The 16,724-nt window shown below is 43.3% G+C and overlaps 1 long non-coding RNA gene across 1 annotated transcript; it reads right to left on the bottom strand.

Annotated features, from left to right (window-relative positions):
* Positions 1-1,301: 1,301 nt before the first annotated feature.
* Positions 1,302-6,996, bottom strand: LOC119618258 (uncharacterized). Its single transcript, XR_012092869.1, has 2 exons — positions 4,583-6,996; positions 1,302-2,659 (listed from the first exon to the last, which is right to left on the bottom strand). It is a non-coding gene; the product is annotated as an uncharacterized lncRNA (long non-coding RNA).
* Between the last annotated feature and the right edge of the window lie 9,728 nt (positions 6,997-16,724).

Raw genomic sequence — 16,724 nt, 5'->3', positions numbered from 1 at the left:
CCTAATCCCAGAAGTGAAAGCACAAAAATAATTTCAAGATTTGACTACATATAAATTTCTATATTAAAGGAAAACATAAATGAAAAGGCAAAGAAAAATGGAAAAAAAAATTTGCAACATTTATGAAAGACAAATGTTTACTGTTATACAGATGTAAATGAATAAGAAAAAGTTGAATTCCCCAAAAGGAAAATGGACAAAAGACAGGAATAGGCAAAGTAAACTGAAACACAAATGGCCAATAAATATGTGAAAATATATTTGACCTCACTGGTAATTAAATAAATGGAAACAAAATAATGAGTTATCTGTCCAATAGGGTATAATAAAAATGAGTGATAATCCTTCCTGCTGGTTTGGTTATGAGAACTGAGTCAGCTGAAGAGAGGGTAAATTTTAAAATTTCAGGAAGACAATGTAAGAAAAAAAAATCAAAACTTGGAAATAGGCAAAAGGATGGCTCTGTCTTTCCACGTTCTCATTAGGGGTAACTGCCTTTGCTTTGACTTACTATTTTCTATTGATTAGAATCTACCACAGCCATGTGAGGGTCCCTGGTATTATAACACACAGAACACTGACAGCAATGCCCATGAGTCTTGTCTGGTGTTGACACAAAGGAACAACGCCCCGTAGACTTGGAAAGGACTGCAGCCCGAGCATCACGGTGTCCTTGTATGACTGAATGACCTTCTTCCGAGGCTTCTGCGACCTCTTTCTGCACTCTGTCCCCACGCTGCTGCAGCCTCACTGTCCTGCTGGCTGTCGCACTGCATTAGAGAAATACATCTTTGACATTTGCTCTGTATGTGTTTGTATGAAAGTCATGTTTTTAACGTTTTAAAAATGATACTTCGACAGAAATTTGGCAAATATGTATCAAAGTTCTCAAGTGAATACCTCTTTTCTACAACAGTAATGTCACTTCTAGGAAATTTCCCTCTGAATAGAATTAGATAGAAGTGGAGGGACATCAGCAAGGAAGTTTAGGTGGCTTTGTCTTATGATGATAGTCAAAAAATAAAAAATAAATAAAAGGCACTGGTTCTCAACCTAGGTTGATTTTGTCCTCCAGGGGACATTTGGCAATGTCTGGTGACAGGGTTGATTGTCACAGCTAGGGGAAGGGATGTTTCTGGCATCCAGTAGGCGGAGACCAGAATGTGAAGCCACATCCTGCAGTGGCCAGGACAGTGTCCCCGAAAAGGGTGGGCTGACCCAAACTGCCCATGGTCCCGAGGCTGAGAAACCCTCACTTAATATACCACCCTAGGGATTAGGAGGGATAAATTAAAGTGGAATGTTTTGCAACCATTTTAATTATGATTTTTTTTAAAAAAAAACTATGATATTGTCAGTGTGTATTTATGTTTAAGACTTATTGTTAAGTAAAAACATTATAAAATTATATTTGTGGTGTTCATATGATCAGAAAAAATACATTAATTAAAATTTCAGATGTAAAGAATATTACATCTTTCATGTTTTCCATAGAATGAATACATTTTTGTATGTATGTATATACACAGAGAGAGGGAGAAAGAGAAAGTAGCATATAAATAACAATACATACATTTTATTACCTATTACAGTATTTATTCTTCTACACACTTCTCAGTTCACGTGTATATGGGAGTTTTCTTACATCCTGCACGGATGCCTGAGGTTCCACCACTAAGGAGTCTGGTCTCTAAGTGAAGAGGTCCTTAAAGCTGTTTATGTAAAGCCTATGTCTTGGAGACAGGGCGTTAAATCTTTATCAGTTAGATGCATTAGGTATGAAATGGCCAATTGGATTGGCTGGCGTGCCTGTCACTCAGCACCGCCCTGGGACCAGACAGCTTCGGTGACCCAGCTGGAGAGGTGCTCCAGAGCTGGGCTGACCCTGAGAAGGCTCCACCTCAGAGCAGCACAAGGAGGAGATGAGGCCCCGCTGCTTTCCCGAGGGCCAGGCCTCATGTCAAATTGCAGAAACAGACTAAGCACAGAGCCATGGAGAGCCGAGGAGTGGGCAGGCTTGTCCATTCCAACGTCCACCTCTGCCTCTGATCCTCATCTGTGGAATCAGGGAGGTGAACCAGAAGCCTCTGGAGTTTCTCAGTGCTCTGATCCCGTGAATTCCTCCTCTGTCCCCACGATTTCACAATGAAAGGATGCTTCCCATTCTCACCAAGTGCCTGTTGAAACTGTTTGCTCAGCCTGACAACTCTCTTCTGTTACTTTCAAATGATCACGGGCTCCCAGGAGGAAAGTTTAGGTAAATCTCTCTTCAAGTGCTGCGTCCTAAAATTCCCAAAGAACTGTCCACCTTTGAAGGGCTCTCAGGACCTGGGACGTGGGACCACGGACATCCGGGGATCAGTCAGCACTGCATCCTGGGGAGAAGGAGGCGCCGGGTTGCTGGCCCCAGGCTGCATCCCCTCCTCTGGGTCTGTGCTGGTCCTGCACTTCATAGCATGATTTTCCCCTTATTCCTTAAGGCTCAACAAGCCTTCTACTGCTCTCCGTCACTTTATCCTGGGAGTCGGATGTTTGCCTGGTTTATTAGCGCATGTAAATGCCTACCCCAGATTGCTATGTGATTTTCAAAATGCTGAATTCTGTAGATTCTTTGAGATCAGTGACTTTCACTCTCTCAATCCATTTCTATTGGGCTGAACTGGGAAGTATGATGGGGAGAGAAAAGAACATCTCTGTAAACAGCAACAAAACAAGAGAAGAAAAACCTCCACAGTGTCTTGAACTTCACACACTTATGCAAGGCTGGGGCCAGTGTTCTCAACCCTGGCACTATTGACATGTCAGGCGGGACAATTCTTTGTGTTCGGAGGCCACAATGTATTTGTTTCAAAGTGTATTTTCACCGATTGTAGCACCAGCCTCACTCCATTTCTCCCACCTTCCAGGACAATTAATTAAGACATTCAATCACAGAGTTACACCCATTTCTGGACAGCACTCCATCTGACCACGGCCTGTGTATTGTCTGGGCTCTCTAAAGGGACAGAACTCATAGGATGGATGTATACATGAAGGGGAATTTATTAGGTGACTTGGTTCACATGATCAGTATTGTAGGGTATTTAGCAATGTCGCTAGGCTATACCTACTAGATACCAGTAGCACTGCCCTTAATCCCCATTACAGGGTGAAAAGTCAAAAATTTAAAAATGTCATGTCTAGGGCAGCACAGGGATCCATGTACCCTGTTGAGCAATGGCCTTCACTGTGAAGGTGCAGAAGGAGCCCAGAGCTCGTCTCTCGTCTGCGGAGATGGATGCCTCCTCTTGGTGGCCTGCAAGGATGTGGCTGGTCCCAGACGATACGTCTGAAGAGTCATCAGTCACATTGAACAGTAGACCATAGCTGGGAAGGTTTATAAAAACTGGTCCAGTACATACATGCAAGCGTTACAAGTGATCATCTTTGTGGTAGAAATTGTGATTATTAGGAATGATAATATGTTCTTTTTTTGTATTCATTCATGCAACCTAAATTGTCTGTTTATTCGTTTAGTGATTTTTTAAAAGCTCAAGAAATGGAAGAAATGAGAGAGATGTTTCGTATACTCTTAGGTGATGTGGCAAACACACCTAAGGTCACCCGTCCCCAGTGATCTATGTTTTGGATAATCCACTCCCCTGAGCCTAAAGGGGCTTATGATGTAATTCTAGATAATAGAATACAGCAAATGTGATGGTTACATCTGATGTGAGATTCTGCCTTAGCAAGTGGGGGCAAGAGAGACTACCTCTTGCTGACTTGTGTAAGAAGGCTGCTGTCCTGTAGGAAGGACTGTGAGAGGCCATGTGGCAGGATCCTTGGGAGCCCCTGGATGCTGAGAGTGGTCCCCAGCTGATGTGGTTTGGCCTTGTCTCCATCCAAATCTCATCTTGAATTGTAGCTCCCATATTTCCCACGTGTTGTGGGAGGGACTCAGTGGGAGATAATTGAATCATGGGGGTGGTTCCCCCATACTGTTCTCGTGGTAGTAAGTGTCACAAGATCTGATGGTTTTATAAGGGGAAAGCCCTTTTGCTTGGCTCTCATTCTCTCTTGTCTGCTGCCATGTAAGACGTGCCTTTTACCTTCCACCATGATGATGAGGCCTCCCCAGCCATGTGGAACTGGGTTCCTTAACTCCATTAAACCTCTTTTTTTTCTTATAAATTACCCCATCTCAGGTATGTCTTTATCAGTAGTGTGAAAATGAACTAATACACCAGCTGACTGCCCCCCCAAAAAGGATCTTCAGTCCTACAACCACCAACAACCTAAGAGAGCCTTTGACAGGCCCACAGCCCTGACTGACCCAACTGTAGCCTGCTGAGACCCAGAGCGGAGGCCACAGTTGGGCTCTGCTTGAACTTCTGACCTACTGAGAGTGGAGGTAACTGGTGTGTGATATTTCAAGTCACTAGGCTGTGGTCATTTGTTATGCAGCCACAGGTAACAAACACAGACAGTTTCCCTCTCCTTTGAGAACACATCAGCCAAATGCCTTTCATAAGTATTGCAGCTACCTCTAGGCTAAGAGAATGTGAACCCTTGAGTATTCAGTACCTGCCAGATCAGAACTTACAGGACATTGAGGGGGACATGCAGCCTGGAAGACCTGGAAGCTGATCTGGTACTTGCAGCTCTGCCTTGATGGACTCCTAGGGACACAAGCAATGCCAAAGAGCACCCACCCCAGACAGGGACACCCTGTGATGGTGCGTGCGGGGAGCAAGGCAAATCAATACCCCTCTGTAATCTGGTCTGGTCACAAACGAAAACAAGAACGTGGTCAATACCACAAATATGCCTAGGCATCCCCCAACCCTGGCGAATATGAGCAGCTGCTGCTTTTTCACCAATTGTAGCACCAGCCTCACTCCATTTCTCCCACCTTCCAGGACAATTAATTAAGACATTCAGTCGCAGAATTCCTCCCATCTCCAGAAGGCACTCCATCTGACCATGGCCTGTGTATTAGTCAGGTTCTCTAAAGGGACAGAACTAATAGTACAGATGTATATACGAAGAGGAGTTTATTAGGAGAATTGGCTCACATGATCACAAGGGGAAGTCTCACAATAGGCCGACTGCAAGCTGAGGAGCCAAAAAGCCAGTCTGAGTCCCAAACTTCAAAGTAGAGAGGCTGACAGTGCAGCCTTCAGTCTGTGGCTAAAGGCCTGGAAGCCCCTGGCAAACCACTGGTGTAAGTCCAAGAGTCCAAAAGCTGAAGGACCTGGAGTCTGATGTTCAAGGGCAGGAAGCATCCAGCATGGGAGAAAGATGAAGGCTGGAAGACTCAGCAAGTCTGCTTATTCCAACTTCTTCTGCCTGCTTTATTTTAGTTGCTGTGGCAGCTGATTAGATGGTGCCCACCCAGTTTAAGGGTGAGTCTGCCTCTGCCAGTCCACTGACTCAAATGTTAATCTCCTTTGGCAACACTCCTACAGGCACACCCAGGAACAATCTTTTGCATCCTTCAATCCAACCACGTTGACACTCAATAGTATCCATCACAACCTGTTTCCTTGACTCTCCCCAAGATCACCTCATATAAGCCAAACCCTCCAAGTCTTTCCCAAGGCCCTCTGACTGCTGCTGCTGAGCTGCTGCTGGCTCCCGGTGGTGCACAGCCTTCCTTGTTGTGATGAGCCAGTCGATGGCCTCAACTTTGCTGGGCTACAGGTGTGTTCCTGGTGGCCTCTGGATGACATCACTGACAAGATTATAACCAAGCTAATTTTGATGCATCCCAGTTTCAGCATAAAATTTGGGAAAACATTCATTTAAAAATAACCCATACCAAGGTTTTCACAAAATACAATCAAAATCCAGGGCATATTAGTAGGTAGCTCATACGTGTACCTGTTCCACGCGTGCTGTTGTCATTGATGTCTGGAATGAAGTAATGAATTAGAAAGTCTTCAAACACCAAAGAATGATTTAATGAACTATATTTATGTAGTGTATATACCACATATAACATAATTACTATGTACTAAAAGATAAGAAATTATAATTGTGCATTTTAGAAAGATTTGGTCAAAAGAGGAGGAAGGATGAGGATTTTATCATGATTCTCAATTTCCCAAGCATTTCTGTAAATTAGGAGCTTACTGTACTAACTAGAAATGGTGGATGGGTTTTTAGCTTCAATTCCACCCATCAGGTCCCATCTAAATGCTCTGAGGTGGTAACAACAAACTGTGTCCTAGATCTTCTTCAAGCTGAAGTGTTTTGGGGTGATCGCATATTGCAACAATGCCCCCTGGAGGCCAGCCTGGCCAGGGCCAGTGGACACTTGTCCCCACAGAAGCAGGGCTGTGCCACTGCTCAGTTGCCAGGGTTTGGTTTTCCACCCTGATCCAGCTGCTAAACTGTCCCTATCACGTGTCCCTCACCCACTACCAGGCAGTGACTCCTAGCTCATGCAATTTCCGGTGCTCACCTCTTGCTGTCCCCCATCTGGCCCTATCATAAGTTTGTGTCCATGTTGCATTCAGTGCATGAGACCCTGAGAGCGGTCTCCAGCTGACAGCCACCCACAACTCATTGACAGAAGAGAAAGGGGAGACAGGGAAGAAATCCGTTACACCTGTGAGACAGAAGCTGCCCCTTTACACAGGTGCATGGTGGGGAAGTGGGGAAGGCAGAGACATCCCAGCTGTACTGCAAAAAGACCACATTTTGAAAGTTGGTTTCAAGGCCAGGTGTGGTGGCTTATGCCTGTAATCCCAGCATTTTGGGAGGCTGAGGTGGGTGGATCACAAGGTCAGGAGTTCGAGGCCAGCCTGGGCAACATGGCAAAACCTCGTCTCTACTAAAAATGCACAAATTAGTCGAGCGTGGTGGTGGGCACCTGTAATCCCAGCGACTCAGGAGGCTGAGGCAGGAGAATCGCTTGAACTTGGGAGGCGGAGGTTGCAGTGAGCCGAGATCACGCCATTGCACTCCAGCCTGGGCGACAAGAGCAAGATTTCATCTAAATAAATAAATAAATAAAAATAAAATGAAAGATAGTTTCAAACCACGTGTTCAGTCAGATGTAGAAAATATATAATAGCAAAATGAGCTTTGGTATAGGCTTGATTGAGTATATAGCCTGAAAATAGAGGGAATCAGTGAATAAAGTCCCCTATAATAGCAAATATGGCTTCTATTGATAAGACGTAATGGAAGTGGGTTACAACATAATATGTATCATGTGATTACAATATCCAATGATGAGCTGGCTAGTACAATGCTGGTCAAGCCTCCTACTGTAAAAAGGAAAATAAATCCCAAGGCTCAGAGCATTGCAGGGGATCATTTGGTATTGCTGCTGTGAAGTGTAGCTAGTCAGCCAAAACTTTGACGCCAGTGGGAATAGCAATAATTAGAGTAGCAGAGGTGAAGTAGGCTCGTGTATATACATCTATGCCTACTGTAAATATATGGTGAGCCCATAAGATAAATCCTAAGAAACCAATTGATATTATAGCTCACACCATGCCCATATATCCAAATGGCTATTTTTTTTTCCAGAATAATATGTTACAATATGGGAAATTATCTTGAAGCCTGGTAGGATGAGGATGTAGACTTCAGGGTGACCAAAGAATCAGAGTAAGTGTTGATATAACATAGGATCACCTCCGTCTGTTGTTGGAAGTATATAAGAGTCAAGGCTTAATTCTTCATAATCTGTATATTCGTAGCTTCAATACCATTGATGTCCGATTGTTTTAATGGTGAGAGAAGGGTTCTTGATTTCATCTGTTATATATAAGATGCGTAGAGATGGGAGGGCGATTAAGACTAAGATGATGGCAGGGAAGATAGTTCAGATGGTTTCTACTTCTTGGGCATCTATGGTGTTAGTAGTCAGTTTTGTTGTGAATAGTAGAGAAATAATGTATAGAAGTAAGGAACTGACTAGAAAAATAATTATAAGGGTGTGGTCATGGAAGGTGGCTCTATAATAGGGGATGTGGCATCTTGAAGGCCTAATTGAACTGAGTGAGCCAGTAAGATATACAGGGCTTAACCTATAACTTAACTTTGACAAAGTTATGAAATAATTTTACTAATATCAAAAAAGTCATAGAGGTTATGGGATTGGCTTGAAACCAGTCTTTGGGGGTTCGATTCCTTCCTTTTTCATTTAGGTTTCCATGTAGGTTGGTTCTTTGAACGTGTGCTAGGGTAGGAGACAGCCACACAGTCATTCTAAGTTTGTAGATGGTTGTTCAATTATTAGAACCTTTCAGTTTGAAGTGAAGACTTCTCAGATCATGAAAATTATTAGAATTACTGTCATCAGGGGAATAAATGAGCCTACAGATGAGATAATATTTCATGTGGTGTACGTGTCGGGATAATCGGAGTAGCGTCAAGGCATGCCAGAGAGGCCAAGGAAATGTTGTGGGAAAAAAGTTAAATTGAGGCCTATAAATACAATAGCAAAATGAGCTTTAGCATAGGTTTGGTTGAGTATTTAGCCTGAAAATAGAGGGAATCACTGAATACAGCCCCCTATAATAGCAAATACGGCTCCTATTGCTAAGACATAATGGAAGTGGCCTACAACATAATATGTCTCATGTAATACAATATCCAATGATGAGTTGGCTAGTACAATGCTGGTCAAGCCTCCTAGCTGTTCCTATAGGGATTACAGTCAGTCATGGGAAGCTTCTCTTATTGTGCAAAGGAGAAATAGATTTCCTTACAACACCATGTGAAGGCAGAATTCTGGAAACCCGCCTTGGGGACTATCTTTGGAAACCTGCCTTGGGGACTATCTTTCCTTAATTAGACATCCTAAGAAACAAGGGCAAAGCACTGTAGCCTGGCACAATTTGGATCTTCAGGAAATCTATCAGAATTTTCCAAAAATTGAGAAAAGAGATATAGGATCAAAATGAGATTTTTATGAAATGCCTCACTAAGAAAGAGCGGGAAGAGAACTTTCCTGAAATAAAGTAGAAAATATTGACAGAAAAAAAAATACTGGAAGAAAAGCCCATGTTTGTATGCATGCTCAGACATTATTTGTAACTATTAACACATTTGGGACACAAGCCATGAACCAGGTATTACACAGACGAGGACAGTAAGAACAGAAAATTCCAGCTAAACCACTGAGACTGACCCAGCATAACCTTACAAATAGTCACAGTCCATATGCTGATGGCCGATCAAGACTCAGATCCCATCTACCTAACTTGCTGTGAGCCTCACTAATGTGTGGGGCACAGGTGCATATCGCCCTCAAAGCTGGCTTAGAACAGCTACGCTGCAAATCTGAAAATAAAAATTAGGCTGTATTTAAGATGGACTTGCTGACTGTCTATAAGATATGTAATGGGAACTCGTGGTGAACTGTTTTGGAAATTCAATCTGGCCAGGCACGGTTGCTCATGCCTGCAATCCCGACACTTTGGGAGACTGAGGCAAGAGGATGGCTTGAGGCCAGGAGTTCAAGGCCAGCCTGGGCAACATGGCAAGACCTTGTCTCTCCAAAAAAAAAAAAAAAAAAAAAAAAAAAAATTAGCTGGGTGTGGTGGTATGCACCTGTAGTCTCAGCTAATCAGGAAGCTGAGGTGGGAGGATCTCCTGAGACCAGGAGGTCAAGGGTGCAGTGAGCCATGATTGCTCATTTGCACTTCAGCCTGAGCGACAGAGTAAGACTTTGTCTAAAAATAATGATAATAAATAAATAAGAAAAGAAAATTCTATCTGGATTCCCCAAGTTCATGTCTTTCATTTTTTTATGATGGGTTTTCATGGGGCCATCAGAAGAATGATGAATATAAAAACGCATGAGCTCCCCCTTAGGCATTTTGGAGCTTATGATGGTTAACTTCATGTGTCAACTTGGCTGGGCTATGGTGCCCAGTTGTTTGATCAAACCTAGTCTAAATGCTGCTGTGAAGCTATTTTAAAAATGTGATCATAAATTAATGTGGGTGGATCATCTAATTAGTTGAAGGCCTCAAAAGCCAAGACTGACATGTTCCAAAGAGGAAGCAATTCTGCCTCAAGACTGCAGCACAGAAACCCTGCCAAGGTGCCAACCTGCTGCCCTGTGGAACCCGGACTCAAGGCTGCAAGATCAACCCTTACCTGAATTTCTAGACTTCTCACCTGCCCTGCAAATTTAGGGCTCACTAGCCCCTCCAATCATATGAACAAATTCCAATCAATAAATAAGTAAATGAACAAACAAACAAATCTGTCTCTGTATCCACCTATCTGTCTCCAATTGGCTCTGTTTTTCTGGAGAACCCTGAATAACACAGGGCCTGCAGGTTGCTTCCTGTCTAAGGGTAGAGTATCTGAGTGCCGATACTGTTCCACTGTCTCTGCTAAGTGTTCATAGATGACTTTCCCTTCCTCACTTCCTTTGGCCCCTTCCACTCAGTACAAACCCAGGCTATTTCTTCCAACTTTGGGTTGCTTATCAAGGGAAAAATGAATTACGTAAGACTAAGACAAAATGAGGAAGATAATTCTACTGCCATTAACACTACATAGTTTATTTCAAAGCCAAACAGAAATAACTTCAGGGCTTTGTACTGTTTAGAAGCACCTCTTCGATTGCTTTCTTTCAATAACAAGGCATTTTAAGGGATGAGTATCTGGCATGGTAGAGAAACCTGTACGTCATCCATTGACTTGACTGTCAGCAAATACTCATGGAAGCCCTATGGGGTACTCGGCACTGTGCCAACCACTGCCTCCCAGAGTTGGGACAGACAGACACCCTGCCCATATGCAGCCTCATGGACATAATATAATACTCAGTAATATAATATAATATAATATATAATATAAGACCTATAATAACTATTCTCAGTATTTATTGTCTGCTTATTATATCTTGGATACTGATATAAGTGCTTTACATAAATTAACTCATTTAGCCTTCATACAAAACCTAGGAGATAGGTCCTGTGTCTATAATGCTCTTTAAAGTTGTAAGAAAAAAAGATAATTTGTTTCCAATTTCTGCTGTAACAAATCGCCACAAACCTGCTGGCTTGAAACAACACAACTGTATTGGGTGGGACCTGCAGTTCTGGAGGTCAGAAGCCGGAAGTTAGTCTCATTCCTGTGTCTGAAGGTGTGGGCTGGCTCCTTCTAGAGGCTTGGGAGGAGACACGTTTATTTGCCTTTTCAGCCTCTGTTGGCCATCTGCATTCGTTGGCTTGTGGCCCCTTCCTCTATCTTCAAAGGGCACGAACTACAGTCTCTGCTTCTATCTGCACATTGCCTCTCCTCTCTATCAAACCTCCCTCTGCTTTCTCTCATAAGGATACTTGTGATTACGTTTAGGGTTCTTCTGGATAATCAAGAACAATTTCTCCACCCCAGGATCTCTAAGCCTAATTATATCTGCAAAGTCCCTTTTGCCATACAAGGTAGAAGGAGTTGGCAGTGGGTAACTCTGGAGCCATTATTTATTCAGCTCACCACCCACAGACACAGAGACAGGGCTTACCCCAGATGATGCTGCTGGTCATTGTTGGCATCTAGATCCATGGCAGACACCTTTAACTACCTTGCACATGGCCTTGCACGGTCCTCAAAGAGACGTGCACTCAACAGTGAGCACAGGACACCAAAGCAACTACAATGACCTGGCCACGATGGCATTTCTGCTACCAAATGCTGCTCCCCAAAAGCCCAGAGCAGGCTAGTGATAAAGCAAAAATGAGCTTGCTGCTTACCACAGTCAGGGGAACACTACCTGGATTGTCTTAGGTTCATCTTGGAAAGGGTGGGACAAAGGAGGGACATTTATGAGGTTTTCATTGTCTAGCTTAAGGCAGGTTTTCAAAAAGGGATTGTGATTAGGATTAGTTAGTGTTCATGATACACTCATTGAGGAGGGGTGTGTACCTCTCCTAAGGTATAATAGAGAATGTCCAATGTTCTTCATTGTAAACTGAGTAGCTGAATGTTGATTTAAGTTACTTTTGGAGAAGTTACTGAAATTAGCAAAAATGTTGTTTGATAAGTTTAATCTTCCTGGGCAAGAGTTAGCTGCAGTAGCAATGTCAGATTGGTTAAGACAGTGGAAGAATAAATGGACGTTAGTGTAGACAGTAAACTAATGTGGGTGTAGATGTTTTGATTCTCAACACTCAGCCCACCAAAAATGCCTGGGTGAATCAGAGAAAAGAAGATTGTGTCGCAGTGTGAGGCTGTTGCCTCTGGAAGGCCCCCACTTCATAGAAAACCCAGAAGTCACCCCAAGAAATTGAGAGAGCAGTGGTGAGATGGGAGGGGAGACCCTGGGTGACCTACAGAGAAGGCAGCTGTTGGACAGGACATTTTCTTCCCAAGACTTCCAACAGCCACACCCAGAATGACTTCCACGGGTGTGTTCAAAAGGAAATGGAGAAGAATTCCTTAAGGGACAACTGTGTGTGCTGCAAGCGATTAGTCCACAGAATTCTGACCTGCACACCCACCAGCCATGCAGGAGTGCATTTCCACATTGGAAGAAACAGCATGCCAGTTACTGCATGCTGGGGTTAATTTTCAAAGTGGGTACAATGTGAGCCTTTTTAAAAAAAAAAAAAAAAGTTGAAAAAACAAGGAAGCCATTTTGTTAACCACATGGATCTACTTCTAATGAAAGTTCAGTCTGCAGCAAAAGGGGAGACAGAAATGAACAAGTACTGAGATTTTGACCTCATATTTTAACTTCTGTCACTTACTGGGAACCAATTTGTCAGCCAGATACATTATATAGCCAATTACCTCAACACGGGGGAAAGTCTTACTGCCCTCATTTTACGACGTGTGAATAAAGACCCTCTTCAAAGGTTATTTGGCCATGGCCACACAGAAAGAGGTTGTGTTCTAAGGGTCTCCGTCTTTGCTTCACACCATGCACATTTCTAGAAGGCAAGTATATCTAGAAGGCAAACCCCTCAGCTTCTGCTCCACTTACTGTTGCACAGTGCTGCGTCTGCACAGTATGTACATATAAATCCACACACTGGCATAAATCATCCACTGTAGTCTGTGGGATTTTATTTCTGTCTCATAGAAAAAAAGAAATCCATCCCTAGAAAGGTCTCCTCCTTGGAAGTCCAAATGGTTATACAAATCCCTTCCCTGCCCTTCCCTGACTTCCCACAAAACTCAATATTCTTGCTGCCCAAATTCCTTTCCTGCAACCTAAAGACCCCCGAAACCCACTTTTACGTAATACTTCCTTATTACTCCCTAGACAACCTTCCTTGCAGCCATATGCTAATACACACCTCTCTTCATTAAGCCAATATTTTTATGCCAGGTGCCCTTGCCAAAATTGTTCCCTCTCCCCTGGGAATGCGCTAACTCTAATGGCTCTGTTCTTGGCAAAGTCCTGTCTTAGCCTCCAGCTTGGAATTCAAGGCCCACCTCCTCTGCGAAGTAAGCCTGGATGACCGGTGAAAAGTCTTGCCCTGACCCTGCTACCCCTGGCTGCGCCTCTGTCATTATGCTCAGTGGAGAGCATCGTAACTCGCAAGGGGCTCACCTGGCCAGTATGTGAACTCCCTGAGGACAGGGAGTACATCTTCGCCATCTCTACTTCCCCAGAGCAGTGCCTGGCGTGGAGCAGATGTTTAGCTTGTTCAGTAAATTAGGATTGAATAGGAATGTGTTGATTTCTAACACGAACGCTTACTTTTCTGGGAAGATGTTTAGATGAAGAAATCATGTACTTTACTCCTATAACATATGGGAATTTCATCAACCTAGTGGGATATAGGAGTTTCCCCTCAAAAACAACAATAACAAAAAATAGCAAAACTTTGGATAAGTGAATTGAAAACATAAACTCCGGTAGAAACAAGGATTTTTTTCTTCTTTTCTAAATTAGTACCACTCGGTTCAAGGACAAGAGGTCACCTTTGTCAAGTTTAAAATTTATTGGATTTCTTTTGCTTCTCTCAAATTTTAGATCCGTGACTTAAACATACTTCATGAGGAAAGTTACACTGTTCTCTTCACGTTGCTGTATATCAGAGAATAGAGATGCTTTACAAACAACGCTGTACTTCACAGGACTCCTGATAAATGAGTCAATAGACTTACCCCCATTTGGGGGGCAGGAAATCTCAGATACAAGTGAAAAAACATTTTATGCACAGAAGACACGCATAATTGAGCTGATGTCAGAACACACAGTATTTACCATCACCCTCCAGGGTTGATTGTGAGAGCTGTTTCCCCATCCCCATCCATGATTCCCAAATGTCCATTTCAGTTGAATAATGATGGAGTAAGCCCTGCTTTATGAATCAATTTGTAATATGCATTGTGGATGACACAGTGATAATCTGTGGTTCTCAGGATTGATGACCTACACATTAAAGAATGTAGAACAGTTTGAGAGATAACAAACCAAAACCAAACAAAAAAACACATAAAAACAAACAAAAACATCCAAGAGATAGCACAAGGCAATGTGAGATTGAGTGCCCGGCTCAGTTGTTTTCCAAATCCTGTAGGAGTTCATAGGACAGAGTGGTTATTCTGAGCTAGATAAATTAGGGGCAAATCATGGGAAATGTGGGCCTTGAGCAGGAAGTCAAAGGTGGCAGGGTTTGGGCAGATGAAGGAAGCCAGTCAGCACTCTCCAGGAGGGAGATGTTTGGAATGAGGGCAGAGCTAGGATGATCCACTGCATGACCAGGGGGCCGAGAGTTGGTGTAATGTACCAATCAGTAACAAGGCTTCAAAGATGTGTGGGAAGCAGAGGGGGAGGATGCTAACTCCGTATTATGGTGTTAGGGGCTTTGTCTTGTAGGTTGCCTTAGTGACTGGGTTTTTTAAACAAGAGAATAACACGCTTATTCTTGTTTTGTTGTTCTGCTTTGTCTCAAGGCAGGGTCTCACTCTGTTGCCCAAGCAGTAGGAGAGTGGCATGATCATAGCTCGCTGCAGCCTCAAACTTCTGGGCTCAAGTGATCCTCCTGCCTCAGCTTCCCAAATAGCTGGGACTAGAGGTGTGCGCTACCAGGCCCAGTTGATTTTTTTTTTTTTGTATTTTTTTGTAGAGATGGGGTCTCACCACGTTCTCCAGGCTGGCATCAAGCAATCTTCCTGCCTTAGCTTCCCAAAGCACTGGGATTACAGACGTGAGCCACTGTGTCCAGTCCTTTTTTTCTATTTTCTTTTCTTTTTTTTAAGAAAATGAATGTGGCCGGGCGCGGTGGCTCACACCTGTAATCCCAGCACTTTGGGAGGCCGAGACGAGCAGATCACAAGGTCAGGAGATCAAGACCATCCTGGCTAACACAGTGAAACCCCATCTCTACTAAAAATACAAAAAATTAGCCGGGCATGGTAGCGGGTGCCTGTGGTCCCAGCTACTCGGGAGTCTGAGGCAGGAGAATGGCGTGAACCTGGGAGGCGGAGCTTGCAGTGAGCCGAGATCGCGCCACTGTACTCCAGCCTGGGTGACAGAGCGAGACTCCGTCTCAATAAAAAAAAAAAAAAAAAAAGAAAATGAATCTGTCAAAGCTCTAAAAGATGGTGGAATGAGATGAGTGAAGCCATATCATAGATGAGTAGGTGATGCTGGGTATACCTGTGTGGTAATAGAGCCTGCCTGCACTAGGAGTAAGGCAGTGTGGATGAGAAGAAAGAGGAATTCAGAGAAGGCATGAAGAAAACAGTCAGCAGAGAGCTGACAGGGAGAATGAGCTATCATTGATACAAAGGAGGAAGATAAACTGAGAAACCAGCTTGGGAAAAATCGAGAGTTCATATGTAGTTTTTGTGTCTTTTTCCAAAGTACTAGAAGAAAGTATCCAAGCCACACTCAGGCTAAGGAGCAAGAAGCAGGAATCACGAGCTATCTTAAACAGAAAGGGATTTAATGCAGAGAATCAGATGCTTCCAGCAGGGTCAAAAAGTTGGAGAAGTATTCTGTGCCCTCGGCTCCAGGCATAACTCTGGAAGGCCTTTCTGATAAGCCGTGCTTACGGGAGAGGTTAGAATGGAGTATCGATCCACCAAAAGGGTCACAGAAACCTGTTTAGGTAGCTCAGCATCTACACACCATTCTATACTGAATCTGCTGCTGTACTGAATGAAAACAAATGATCCTGCCCAACACAATGGACTTATTCTTCATACAAATGAAAAGCAGCCCCACCTTCTCTGTAAAAGAAGAGCTATCCAGGGTCTTGTCCATCAGCACCTTCATTATTGGAGATGTTCTTGCCGGTCACAATCATAATCTCTGCAAACGAAAGACTATATTGAGGTGTCAATCACTGCCAACACATCTATCAAATTAAAGAGAAAAGGAAAAAAGAAAAAAGGAACTCGGCTGATACATCTTTCACAGAATGAGCAAGAAATTGTAGTTAGTATAGTCCTCATTTCTACCAGCGATCACAAAGCCTCATTTCTATAAGTGATCATAATTACAATTATTTGCAATTGACTTCTTTTTGTCCACTCAAAAAACACTTTGGCTATTTTCCTGGTAAATGAAATCTTCATTCTTCATGGGCTTGAGCCCTTTGTGTCCTGTTTATATTGGATAGTTGTAGTCTTCTGTTAACTTTTGCCACTAGTTTGGCACTACTGATGTCGCTGATGATAACCTGGGGTTCAGCATTTCTGATCTGGGAACTGATGCTTTTAATCAAGGAAAGCACAAAGTTAGAGGAACAGGAAGTCAACATTTGTGAGTGGGCTATTCGCTGTAATCACAAAAGGGATTGTGG

This window comes from Chlorocebus sabaeus, chromosome 4 (genome assembly GCF_047675955.1).
Source record: "Chlorocebus sabaeus isolate Y175 chromosome 4, mChlSab1.0.hap1, whole genome shotgun sequence".
Lineage (NCBI taxonomy): Eukaryota > Metazoa > Chordata > Mammalia > Primates > Cercopithecidae > Chlorocebus > Chlorocebus sabaeus.
This window is presented reverse-complemented; position numbering and strand designations above follow the sequence as displayed.